The sequence below is a fragment of the Salminus brasiliensis genome, chromosome 13 (assembly GCF_030463535.1).
Source record: "Salminus brasiliensis chromosome 13, fSalBra1.hap2, whole genome shotgun sequence".
Classification (NCBI taxonomy): domain Eukaryota; kingdom Metazoa; phylum Chordata; class Actinopteri; order Characiformes; family Bryconidae; genus Salminus; species Salminus brasiliensis.
In genome coordinates, this window is record NC_132890.1 from 20,509,396 (window position 1) to 20,522,294 (window position 12,899).

The following is a 12,899-nucleotide window of genomic DNA, read 5'->3' on the forward strand; positions in this document are numbered from 1 at the left end:
GGCAGCAAGAAGGAGCCAAACATGGCGCTTTGTGGATTTTCAGTAAGGATGCGGGAATGATTTCTCAATTTCCCACATTGATTAGTGGAAACCTATCGAGGAAATCTGCCTTTTGTGCCTTGTTTAATGAAGAATTTGAATGAGAGGGAATAATCGTTTAACAAGCTGTATACACTCTTTAAATTAAGTATTTGTTAGAAGTAAAAGTTCATTTTTCGCCTCTCCGCCAACACCGGTGCCTTCATTTGTCGTGACTGTGGGGCATTTCCACACAGTGCTGGATATTTAGCTAATATCAATAGCAGACGTTATTATTGTTTTTCTTTCGTTGCAAAATGGAGGCGACTGTGATTTTGGTGGTGTTAAATGTGAAGGTTGGGTGCCTGAACACAGAAGTCTGTGTTACTGCGGTAAGTTAACGGAGGTAGTAAAATAACGGCTCTATCTGTAGTAAACTGACTGACCGCTGCTCACTTTAGTTATAAAAACGGCCGAAACAGTGATAAATCCCCTGCTGAAGCGAATACACTGCCAATGATATGTTTAACACCTGTTGCAGGTAAGTTAAGTTATCTATGTACGAAGAGTAACAAATGTAAATCTGAACCACATCTTATTAGTCTTTTATTACAGCTCAGTTAGCAAGCTACGTGCTGTGCAGTACAGACCTCCCTGATCAGAGTATATTTGTATATATGTATTATTATTTTTCTTATTATTGATATTAAACATTATATGTGTAGCACACACAGATAGAACTGTACCTCAAAGTGCCTTTGACGCTCTGCCACTGTGGTCCATTTCACTTTATTAGTTTTGATTTGTTAAATAAGACAAACTACTGCAAATATTTCATTTCATTTGGAAGTGAAGCTTATACAAGTTTAATACGAAATAAAAAAATATCTTAAAGATTTTGTTGTTTAACCTGATGACCTTTCGTAATCCAGAAAAGTTAATGGTTTTATTTGTTTTGGATTTTTAACGTTCAGAGATTATACATGTTCACCGCAATTCTGACCCATCAAATTGAATTAATATCAATGGTACACAGTATAATAATAATAAAACAAATAATAGTGATAACACAATATAACAAATTTTATATAGCAGCTTTATAGGGAGAGTCAAATAAAAGGATTTCATTTGTTGGGATTTTTAGTGTAAATTAGTCTCCTGTTTATGTCATGTATGTGATCCCTCCCAGGTAATCTCTCTTTTTGCCTAGGCTCTGGCGGCTCCCACTGGCAGACATGGTACGTGCCGGAAGCCAGGGTGTGTCTGAGGCTGGGCACTTCCATGACAGGAAGCCAGTGGGGTCAGGGGGAGGATGTCCTGTGTTTATGGAGTAAAGAATAATCTGCAGCTTTGCTGGTCCACCCCTAAAACTGATTTACACTCCTTGGTGCTTGGAGTTGCTTGCAGTTTATTTCACAGAAATGAGTCAAGATTCAAGAGTTTATTGTCATGTGCACAGCAGAAACAAGCAGTTACACTGTACAATGAAAATCTAACTTTGTAGTTTTCCATTTACTGACATAATCTTATAAATATCCATATAAAAGGAGAGAAATGTCACAAGTAATCTATTTATGAAAATTATATATATATAATGGTTGTTTTATTTAACCAATTATTATTTATAGAAAAAACAACTCAGTTAACTGTCATAATAATCATAAGAATGCTACTAATATTTACAGCCATAAATAATAATTATTAGTAATGCAATATCACAATATAAAAAAAACATTTTCACAATACAGAATATTTATTGATTTATGTACTTTGACATGGATTGTGATTCCTTTCTGAATCCTTCATTAAATGCATGTAAACGGTTCTTACAGTTTTCCAGCGGCCTGCAATGCTGTGTGAAAAGACAGAGCTTGTCGTGGTCAACAGGCCATGGACATCCCTCCATATCCGTCTTTATTCCACCGTGATAAAGCAGCAGACTTCCTGAGCTACCCTGTTGTGAGAAGTCTCTGTTTCGGGTGATTTCACCACAGAGGAGAGTCAAAACACACACCAAGCCTGGTCAACCAAGGGTTAGTATGTTTTTCAGATGTTTGTGTTTATACACACCGCTCGTCAAAAGTTTTGGGGACATCTTGACTGCCTGTAAGAAACGTTTTTTACTGTTACTTTTTTAGTTAAGGGAAAAAAAGTATAGCTACCAGTATTACAAGTATTAACACCAATAAAGATCTTTTTGTTCCTTAGAGTGTGTTCCTTGTTATGAAGGGCAGATACTCTAAATTTAATATATATATATATATATATATATATATATATTTGGGGACGTCCCTTCTAATGAGTGCCTTCAGCTACTTTAAGTTGCACCCATTGCTGACACTGGTGTACACGTGTACACACATATAGCTTGTCTAGTCCTTGAAGAAGTATTGCCAATAGAATAGAACTTTTTTTGGCATGCCTAATACCAGGCGTGGAGCCCTAAAAAGCCCCGTACCGTTGACTGGTGGAGCAGTGGAACTGTGTGCTCTGGAGTGATGGTGCTCCATCCAATATTTTTGGGATATGTTGGGGGTTGAATGATGAGGTAAATGCATTCAAATCCCCACAGCAATGCTCCAAAATGTTCCCTGGACAGTAGAAGCAGTTACCATAGAAGCCGGATACACTCTTTTTTAATATCCTTTATTTTGGAAGAAACTGAGCAGGTGAATGAGCAGGTGCCCTAATACTTTAGTCCATGTAGTGTATGTCCTACATAATGATAGTATATAATTATATATATATATATATATATATATATATATATATATATATATATATATATATATATATATATATATATATAGTAATTGTTAAATAAGTATTCAGTTATTATTAAGTCTTAAAAGTAAGAACTGTTAAATAGACCTTAGGTATTAAGTTTATATTTGTTAAGTTATTCAAAGCTAGGTGTTCTCAAACTTCTGACAGACAGTGTGTATGTGTGTGAGTTTGAGGGGAGGGTGTGTACATCTCCTCATTATGTGTACTTATAAATGGCTGTAATTGATATTATTTACATGTAAATTTCAGGAAAAGTGTAAGAAAAGGCCAGTGTGTAATATAAGTATAATATAATAATGTAAGTGTGAGTGTAATAATGTGTGTGTGTGTGTGTGTGTGTGTGTGTGTATTTGTTTGTTTGTATTTACCTGCACTATAATTACCACTCTGTCGTCTCTGTGGGCAGGTGTGGTGACGAGGGTGCAGACAGCAGGCGTGTGGGGCTCCCTAAGCAGCGGGCATTATTAGCCCACATGCTATGGCTCGAGCAACTCCTCTACACACAACGTGTTTGTGTGTGTGTCTGTGTGTGTGTGTGTACATGTGCATTTGGGATTGAGCAATATGGCAACAGTATAGTATGATTCTGGTCACAAAGTTTTTTATTGCACTTCTGGGATGTAATCTCTGCATTGTACTATATCAGGTATTGTGCACTTGTGTATTTTTTAATCTAGGTGGTCTCGGACATTTTAGGATTTTTTTCACTACAGTGGACAGCTGTGGACCAGCACTCCAGTAAGTTTCTGGACATAGTAATTGTAGTAAATACTGATGAATTAAGTCTCAAATTAATAACTGATTTGACATAATCACATATGTATATATTATACTAGAGGTATAGGTATGTATCAGTATTTTTTGCCCAAATCATATGATCCATAGTTTGCAAGAAGTCACAGGACGCTGCAAGTTCCTAATTCAGCCGGTCACGTCTTCAGAAACCCACTAAAGCCAGAGTTGCAATCCGCCCTTTGTTCTCAGTGATAAAATTTTGCATAATAAAAGTCTGAATAAAAGAATAAAAAAGTCTGGCAGTTTTATCATATCTGAATCAAACTCACATACTTTTTAATCAAAATTATTGAACCTCTATTGCAAAAATGTGCAACCCACAGCTCTTTGGAATAAACCAAATAAAATAAAAACAAGCAACATTACTGAGCCACTGCCATACTCAACTGTAGGCAGTGTAGGATGTTTTTTTTAGCATATGCTTTATTGTTCTCGTTTCCAGACATATTGCAGATCCAAATGTACCTAAAACGTTTCAGTTCTGTTTTATCGCTCCACAGAAGTTTTGGGATTCTGTTCTGTGAAGCGATGAAAGAAAACTGGAACTTTTCAGACCTAGGGTCAGCAGTGTGTCTGGAGGAAGAAAGAATGAAGCATATGCTGAAAAGAAATCACTGCCTACCTAATCAGTGAACCACATAGAAAATCTTTGTTGGGAATTAAAGAAGGTGATTGCAGCACACAAAACCATGAGTATTAGTGAGAGTATAAGAACAGTATAAGTGAAAGTATAATAACACAGCAGAGCTAGCAAACACCACCAACGTCACTCTGAGCTCCACAGTGCAGGTCTTTCGGCTGGTGCTTGGAGCTCAGAAAGGTGAATGTGGCATCCAGCCCCGCCCTCGGTCTGTATTATCTTTCGGACCAATCATGCTGAAAGAATGATCTGCGATCAGTATCAGTGTCATCTACAAAACCACTGATCGGCTAGCCTAATTTATTCATACATATATGAAAGGCTATGAAATATATATATATGAAAGGCTACATATATGAAACAATTTTACCCAGCAAAGAATTATGGCTGCACAGTATATTGTTTAAGCCATCGTAGTGTGCACATGCGCAATAGTCACATTGCAGGATGTCAAACTAAACACATCATTCTACAACTTTTTTGCTGCTTGATTTAAAAGCAAAATCCTCACTGTTCTCATTGTCAGTGCCATATCTATCAGAGGCAGATAATATCTGCCCAGTATAATTTATTTAGTCCAGGCTTAGATACACAGAGTGCATTATTTAGATCATGTCATGATATTGTTAATATCATTATTAATATTGCAATGTAGTAAAGAATCCCAGAGAAAACCTTTTTTAAGATTGTATTTTTGATTGACATAAACAAACAGCATGATTATAATTGGGTATATTCTACAAACATTAAATTAAAACTAGCAACAATTTAACATAGTCTAGTACTCTGGTTCGATGAGCTGGCTTGTGAAAGTGCTGATGATTCACATTTTATAGCCAGAAAAGCTTATCAGTATATCATTGTCAGAACGGCCACCAGCAGCCTAACTAAAGACAGTGCAGTTGTGTTAGGGTCTGTGGTGCAGCATTGCACATGACGCAAGGCCCCGTAATGTCTATCAGACCTCCATTAATATACTTTATAATTTGCTTCAGCCATTAGTCTGGTCTGGTTGAAACACAGCAATAGCCATGTTTTTTCTTAGGAAGTGACCATATCATCTTAGTTACGCTGCTGGTGTACGTGCACACGTGTGTGTGTGTGAGGTCTGAGGTGGGTGTGTGAGCACAAAGACCACCCCTGGGAGATGAGGGTGGAGGTATGATTTAGTTGGGCTCCTCACAGATGAAGTTAAATAAGATTTAAATCTAAGCTGTTTTTCACGGGACGTGTTGTTGTACGGGTCATGTGCCTAACCCTAACCCACCCTCAATTTCCTCTGGAGATAACTGCTCAGAAATTAGAAACATTAACATATAAATGTGAATATGTAGTCCTAAATAAAGTAATTTATTTAGTGTTTCAAAGTGTGTTTTTAATTTGTCTATTCATTAAAATGCTAATGTTTTGTTCATCTTCTCTCTGTTTTCATTATGTTTACACCAGGCCGTCTGCTGCGAAATAAGGACTGTGCAAGAAGCAGATTTCATCTTGCCGGGAGAACCAGAGCTTCGCCCTACAGCAGAACGCTACCAACTCAGAGAAGATCAGACTGATCATACTGCAGTCAACTGTCAGAAGCTGCAGTTATTTTCAGTGGTAAAAAACACACACTGTAGAATATGAATAATTTCTGACCTGAATTCGTCCCAAATCAGTAGCCATGTTTGCATGCAGCATAATAAATTGTTAATAATCCGACTAATAGCAAAATGAGAATAGAATACATCCATATATACCTCAATCTGAATAGACGAATCTGATTTAGGACGTTCTAAATACTATTCCTGAACTAGGTGGGTAATCCTTTAACCCCTTAACGCAGAGAGACTTATTACACACTAAGGTGTATTACTCAGTAACTACAGCGACTTCTGTACAAACAGCTGGGGCTATTCTTTGTTAATAGAAGTAATAGCCTTTTTAAGGGGTTAACTAATCCATAAAATAAAAATAATAATAGCCAACACCTGTATACAATATTACATTTCCAGTCTGAAAGGTCACGTACATTCTCCACCTGACCAAGGCAACAACAGCACACATTATTACTGGAATTTTGCTTCACTGGTACGACTGGTACCTATTAAGACTAGTATCCACCAGTCCTTTCTGTGCACTTTTGTATTCAGCGGATAAGATAAGATAATCCTTTATTAGTCCCACAGTGGGGAAATTCTCAGTGTCACAACAGAAAGGGATAGCAAGACACTCAGATGCAAAACCGTAGATACATTACCACTATATACACAAAATAAATAATAGAAGTAAAAAAAAAAGCAATAACAGTATTGTTTACAGATTATTTACACCGCAGTCTGATACTAAAATTGGAATGAATGCTATCAGAATGTTGAAAAGGTTTGCATGTAAACTAAGCCAGTGTGTGTCAGTAAAAAAACAGATGTTTTATTATGATCAGAATCTGAGTTAGTGTTGTGTGTGCCTTTATTTTGTGATTATATAAATTGCATTCAAATAAACTAAGTGTGACTGAAGGTTTCAAAATAAACTACTGGTCTTGAATTGGTTTGGTCTATGGACTGTGAGTAACACATCATATACACCAATCAACCATAACAATAATACCACCACCTTGTTTCTACACTCACTTTGTAGTTTTATAATAGCAGACTAGTCCATCTGTTTGTCTGCGTACTTTGATAGTTTCCTTTTTATCCTGTTCTTCAATGGTCAGGACCCCACCTGACCACTTCAGAGCAGATATTTTTTGGTTGGTGGATCAGTACAGCAATACTGTATACCTTTAGTTTGTGGACTGCTTCTTACCTCTCACTCTAGAGCTGCAGTGTTTTATTTTACACCAAAAATGTCCAAAACAATGCCTTACACACATCAGTTCATGTGCTGAGAAATGCATGATGGACTGGAAGGTTTGATATACTGCTTTAGTTCCTGTTTTCTGTTTTCTGCGGAACTGGATGCTTTTAGGTTTATTTTGAGTAGTCTTGTTAACAGTTCTGTTGGTCTGTAAAGGCTTGAAATAAATCGAGCCCCCTCTAAATTTTTGTTATTTGGAAGTCGTCTGGTGGGTGTTTTTTGGACATTGAGTTGCCTTGTTTGCACCAGCTGTTCCCATTGTGTGTTCTTACACTGGTCGTTGTTTACAGGTTGTGTACTAAAGCAGTCCACTGTACAATATGAACACCAATATTCAGGACAAAATTCAGTTAACTTCTAATATATACAATAAACAATTATTCTACCAGTTTGGTTTGCTAAAGGGCCATTCTACCGAATGGGTGCCATTTGCTTGTTGTAACTCTTCAAAATTAAACTTAATTTTGTATCTATTTTCAACTCTGAATCTAATAACACATATATTTAACTATTCAAAACATGTATTGGTCAATCTCAGGCAGCTTTATTTCATTTTTTACAAGGTTTCTAAGCGGTAAAATTGTTCTTAGTCCTGTTACTGAAAACTGAAAATTTTCCCCCAAGAAAGTCTTAAATATAAGAAATAGCTGACTACATGTTAATGTATTTTTCTAAACAATGCAACACCATTATCTTTTCAAGAAGAAAAGCAAAGAAATTTAGCATTTTTGTCACCATGTAATTTATTAAACAAATGGATAAATGATAGACCAAACATAATATTAAAAAAAACATTTAAAAAGTGGTTTATCTTTTTTTTTTTTTTTGAAAAAATAATCAGGTAACAGGAATGAACATTGGGTTTTTGGGGTTGTTTCTTTAACAGAATCTGTAATTCTTGAATTTGCTTCTGAAAATTCTGTTTTTGTTTCTGAAGATTCTGAAGATTTTGGGTTTTTTTGTCTTCTTCTCTGCCCTTGATTATGTTGCCTAAAACACACATGTGCATCACATTAAATAACACATTAAAGTTGTCAAAATGTGCTGTTACATTATCTCTGTGACTTGATTAGCAGAATGTCATGTCTGTTTCTATTAGCTACTTTCTAAATACATTTTAACATTTGATTGTTGCACAACTAAGGTTGCACAATTCAAAGTTGAGAAATTTCCATGGGTCTTCCATGGAATAAACTAGAAAGTTACAGCTTAGCCTTTAACAGAGATCTTATATGTAGTTTAATTCTTCCCCTGCACGGGTCATTCCTCCATCGAATGCACAGATCATTTCTGTAATCAGCCAAAATACTGCATCCTGAGCCCACACACTACATCCAGTCAAGTTTGGATCAGAATACTGGGCTCAGTTTTTTTTATATATTTTCAAAGCATAGATGGGATTTGAAGTCACACAACAATGCAAAAAAATCTCTGAAGGATTTTAATAATGATATGTCATGGTAAAGTGTATAGTTAGATGTGCTTAATAATAAAATGTATTTTACAAATACTTTTTGTGCACATTTATACCTGAATGAATAAATGAAATGGCACTGATTCAGCGGAATTTATCTTAATGTAGGATGTGATTGCCAAGCAACAAGGAGATCATAATATTGATGTGTGAATTTGAGGTCTAAATAACTCAACGTAAAGTTTCTTTACCAATGTAATGATTCACATCAATTCACATCTCTATTTTAAACATGGTTCTTTATGTCTTAATATCTCACAAAAGATTATTAAATGTGTAATTAAATTATTATTCGATAATGTCAAGAACTGGGTTCATTATAATAGGAGTGTTTTGCTCTTCCTGTTGTTTTTTAAACAGATTTTGCCTTTTTAACCATTTAAACCCTTTAAGTTACTCTTAACCTAGCCAGTGAGGTAGCGACTGAATCATTTATAGTATAGGTGAAATCATGTAGAACCTATAGTAATACTGAATTTAAAATCATTTAGAATACAGACAATCATTTATAACAAATAAAAAAATAATTTATAGTAGGGACAGAATAATGTATAATAGACAATGAATCATTTATAGTAGATGCAGAGTCATTTACAATCTAGTCAGTAATTTATATCAGTTACTGAATCATGTATAGTAGATGAAGAATCATTTGGACTAAATACTGATTCGTTTATATCAGTTACTGAATCATTTGTAGTAGTTTTGAAGTATATGTAGAAGTTACTAAATAATTGGTCTTGAAATAAAAACTTAAAATAAGGGTCTAAGGGTTTTTTTTTCTTTTTTTCTAGTCGAGTCTAGAACCATCGCCATTACATGATGCTACCAGTGCTGGGAGGGTGAAGGCTAGCACAGTTTTCCTCTGAGACACGTGAAGAAGCAGTATCCCAATACTGCTGCTAACACAACCATCCTACCCACAGTTATGGACAGTTATGTTCTCTGGGCATCATCAAGGACTGAACATGCGATCTCTAGATGACCAAGCCAGCATGTAGACGGCTGTGCCACTTGTTAGCTCTGGTTGATGCTTTTTTTAACAACTGGTGGTCGTTTGGTTACAGGCAAATAAAGCAGTATGATACAGAGATTCCGTCAGAGTGGCATCATTGAAATGCGTCTCAGCCAATCACAGTGCGAGGTGGATATTGTGGTATAATTTATCACAATAATGATATTGTAGTCAAATCATCAACCCCTAGTAGTCGACCCCATACGGATACAAACTGTAACAAAGTGTTGTTTGTGGCAGAAGCTGTTTTGTTAGAACTGTGTGTGTGTGTGTGCGTGCATGTGTGTGCGAGAGGGAATGTGTTTTTTTTGGCCTGGTTTAAGGCAGTGGTTGAGCTGTGTCTGACAGCAGGTCCGTTTGGGCTGTTTCTCACTAAGCTGGGTAACAAGGCCCCACAGCAGCGCAGCTAAAGCCGCTGGACATCCCAACAAAAGCCAGGGCTTTACAGTGCTGCAATCTGCTGACTCGCCCTGACGCACCTTATACTGCCCCCTGACCATCGCACTATTGTCACCCTTTCCACAGCTTGCCTTGTTTTTCACCACTATCTCTCCATCTCCCCCCCAGCACCCCTCTTCTATTTTGTATACTTTGTATATTTTGTATTTTCTCTCTCTCTCTATTTCTCTCTATCTTTCTACTTTTTAAATTCTCTCTCTGTCTATCTCTCTTTTCTATCTCTCTTCCTTTCTTTCTTTAACTCTCTTGTTCTGTCCCGTCCCTTTTTCATCACTCCATTTTGTGTCTCTTGATCTCTCTCTCATTCTCTTGCTGTGTAGTTTCCCTCTTTCTCTCTCTCTCTCTCTCTCTCTCTCTCTCTCTCTCTCTCTCCATTTTTTGTGACCCCATCACTCTCTGTAAGCAGTAAACCACTCTCTCTGCCCTTTCTCTCTTTCCATCCATGATCCCCTTTTGCCTCCTCCCCCCTGCCTCTTTTCTCTTGATCTTGTTCACTCTATCTCAGTGGTTAGCCACTGGCTCTCTCAGCCGCTGCTCTGACACACTGACTGCTTACACACACCTGACCAAGGAAACCAGGCATCCCGCCCTTAGTGTGTATGGTAGTGTGTGTATGTGTGTGTGTGGAGTGAGTGCAGGTGTGTTTTCACATCTCTCACAGCCATGTGCGAGTGCCTGCGGGGGATTTTTCGAGTCACCTGGACGCCCTCTTCTCGCGCAGGTGAGTCGGCGTAAAAACTGAACTACGGCCTGACCGGGGCTCAAAGGTCAGGAAGATCAGTGTGATTAGAGCTGGATGATATATCGCCAACATCGAAAGGCAGTTTCAGTTAAAAAAGTAAATCGTTTTAAATTCTTTAAACCCAAATTTAACCCCTTCATCTCCAGCAGCAGGAGAGGAAAACAGAGCTGTTCTACCCTTTTGATTTAGTTACATTTAATTTTCTTTATTCACAGTTAAATTTGAATTTTCCATTGTTTTGGTAAATGTCAGTAGTTCTATGGGACCAAGATGGTGAATATAATGATGCGTTAAATAATAAACTTTTCTGCCATAGGCGTTAATGGGTTAAGTGTGTCACATATTTTCATGTAATTAATGCATTTGACATATTTTAAATATGCCAGTTGTCCTTTATATTTTGTGTGCATATATATATATATAGTAAAAACTGATTACTAATGACTTGAAATGTAGCTAATAACCATTAATAAGCCCTTTATAAAGGAAGTCTTGTCATATGGTTAGATCAATTTAAACAGTTTAGTGCTTGGAAAGAAATGACAAAACAAATGCACTTGCTTTTTGACAGTTGTTCTTTTACATTAGAAATAGAAACGCTCCAAACTCATTTGGAATAAAGTCTTTTTACGTTCACTTCCATTGTAAGTTGAGTTTTCCTTCTGCTGTAAACCAAGAAATTTGATATACCAACTTTATTATTTGAGTTAAATATAATTTACTGTAGTCAAACAATCCCCTTGGATCATGTTTTGAGTGATGTGATATAAAAGCATAATAAAGCAAAATATTAGTACTATACTTATTTTTAATATCATGCATAAATTTCTTATATTATAATAATCTATAGCTGCAGGGTGAACATCTCCTCAGCATTACTGTTATCAGTGGTGAACGGAGTAAAGTAAAACTTAAAAGTGTGTAAATATAGCTCAGGTTAAAAAAGCCTTCAGCTCACAAAGGCACAGTTGTACATAAAAGCTGTGACACAGTTTGTCCATAGGAAAGCAGAACATATTGAAATGTGCTGATATGTCTCAAGACCCCTAAGCAGATTATATTGCATCATCTTTTCAGTGTACTGTGCTTTGTTTGGCCTGTTTTGGGCCAGTTTGAGAAAAAATGGTGCCATACACTGCTGTAAAAAGGTTCTCTGACTCATTTCAACAATAGCAGAAGCTTTATTTGGAATGTTTCTTAAGAAATCTTAAACCCCTGATTTTCCATCATGGAAAAGTCCACCATTCAATCCGGTATATGTCAGAATTTAAATGGTTCATTGAGTGCTTATTGGTCTGTGAAGAGTCACAGTCATCTCTAATAGACTTAATTTTGTGGTTTCTGATACTATATGACTCTGTTATCTAGAATGTGGACTGAAGTATGTTAGCATAGCTACAAACAGCAGAAGCACCTTAAAGCCCGAGTTGTGTTCATACAAGGTGCAGGAAATGCAGAACAGTTGTGCAACTAAAGTGGATTCAGCTTCCAGGCAGTTGCTAGGCTGTGGTTGCTATGGTGTTGCCAGGTGGTTGTTATGGTTTTCCATGTGGTTGCTATGGTATTACTAGTTGGTTGCTGTGGTATCCTAGGTGGTTGCTATGATGTTGCAAAGTGGTTGCTATGGTTGCTCAGGGGACACTAGATGGGTGCTGCAATGTGGCAAGATGAATGATATTTCAGGATAGTTCATGATGTTGCTTAGTGGTTGCTGGGGCATTGCTAGATGGTTGCTTGCTGTGGTATCCCAGGTTTTTGCTGTGGTGTCTCAGGTAGTTGCTCAGGTGTTGCCAAATAGTTGCTGTGGTACCCCCTGTTGAAGGTTGTGTGTTACAGGTGTATTTGTTTCATATTTACATTTGAAGAGGGGTAAACAATTTGGCAAAAAAAAAAAAACTGGGCCTTTTCCTGACCTGGTTCTGCTTATGTAACGGTGAAATGTGGGGTTCAAGGTGGCCATGTAGGCATTGTTCTGCAGATGCGGTTTAATATCAGAGACAGAAATGCATGCGTGTGTGTGTTTATCTGTTTTTGGTGTGTTTCCATCTGCAGGATGTCTTTCCAACAAGCGTCCTGGAAATAAAGATACAGTGTGTGTGTGTGTGTGTGTGTGTGTGTGTGTGTGTGT

General features: G+C 37.0%; 2 long non-coding RNA genes across 6 annotated transcripts in view; one reads left to right on the forward strand and one right to left on the reverse strand.

Annotated features, from left to right (window-relative positions):
- On the forward strand, positions 1 to 9,641 carry LOC140574658 (uncharacterized). Of its 5 annotated transcripts, none has more exons than XR_011980766.1 (4): positions 1 to 2,051; positions 3,483 to 3,543; positions 5,687 to 5,839; positions 9,350 to 9,641. It is a non-coding gene; the product is annotated as an uncharacterized lncRNA (long non-coding RNA). The 5 variants fall into 5 exon arrangements; XR_011980765.1 differs by lacking the exon at positions 9,350 to 9,641 and having other exon boundaries at positions 1 to 559; positions 1,229 to 2,051; positions 5,687 to 7,000; XR_011980767.1 differs by lacking the exon at positions 9,350 to 9,641 and having other exon boundaries at positions 1 to 1,256; positions 1,851 to 2,051; positions 5,687 to 6,993.
- The window catches only part of LOC140574659 (uncharacterized), a 16,271-nt gene continuing 11,298 nt past the window's right edge, over positions 7,927 to 12,899 (reverse strand). The window contains exon 3 of the long non-coding RNA XR_011980768.1: positions 7,927 to 8,071. This is a non-coding gene — a long non-coding RNA (uncharacterized lncRNA). The remainder of the gene's footprint in view (positions 8,072 to 12,899) is intronic.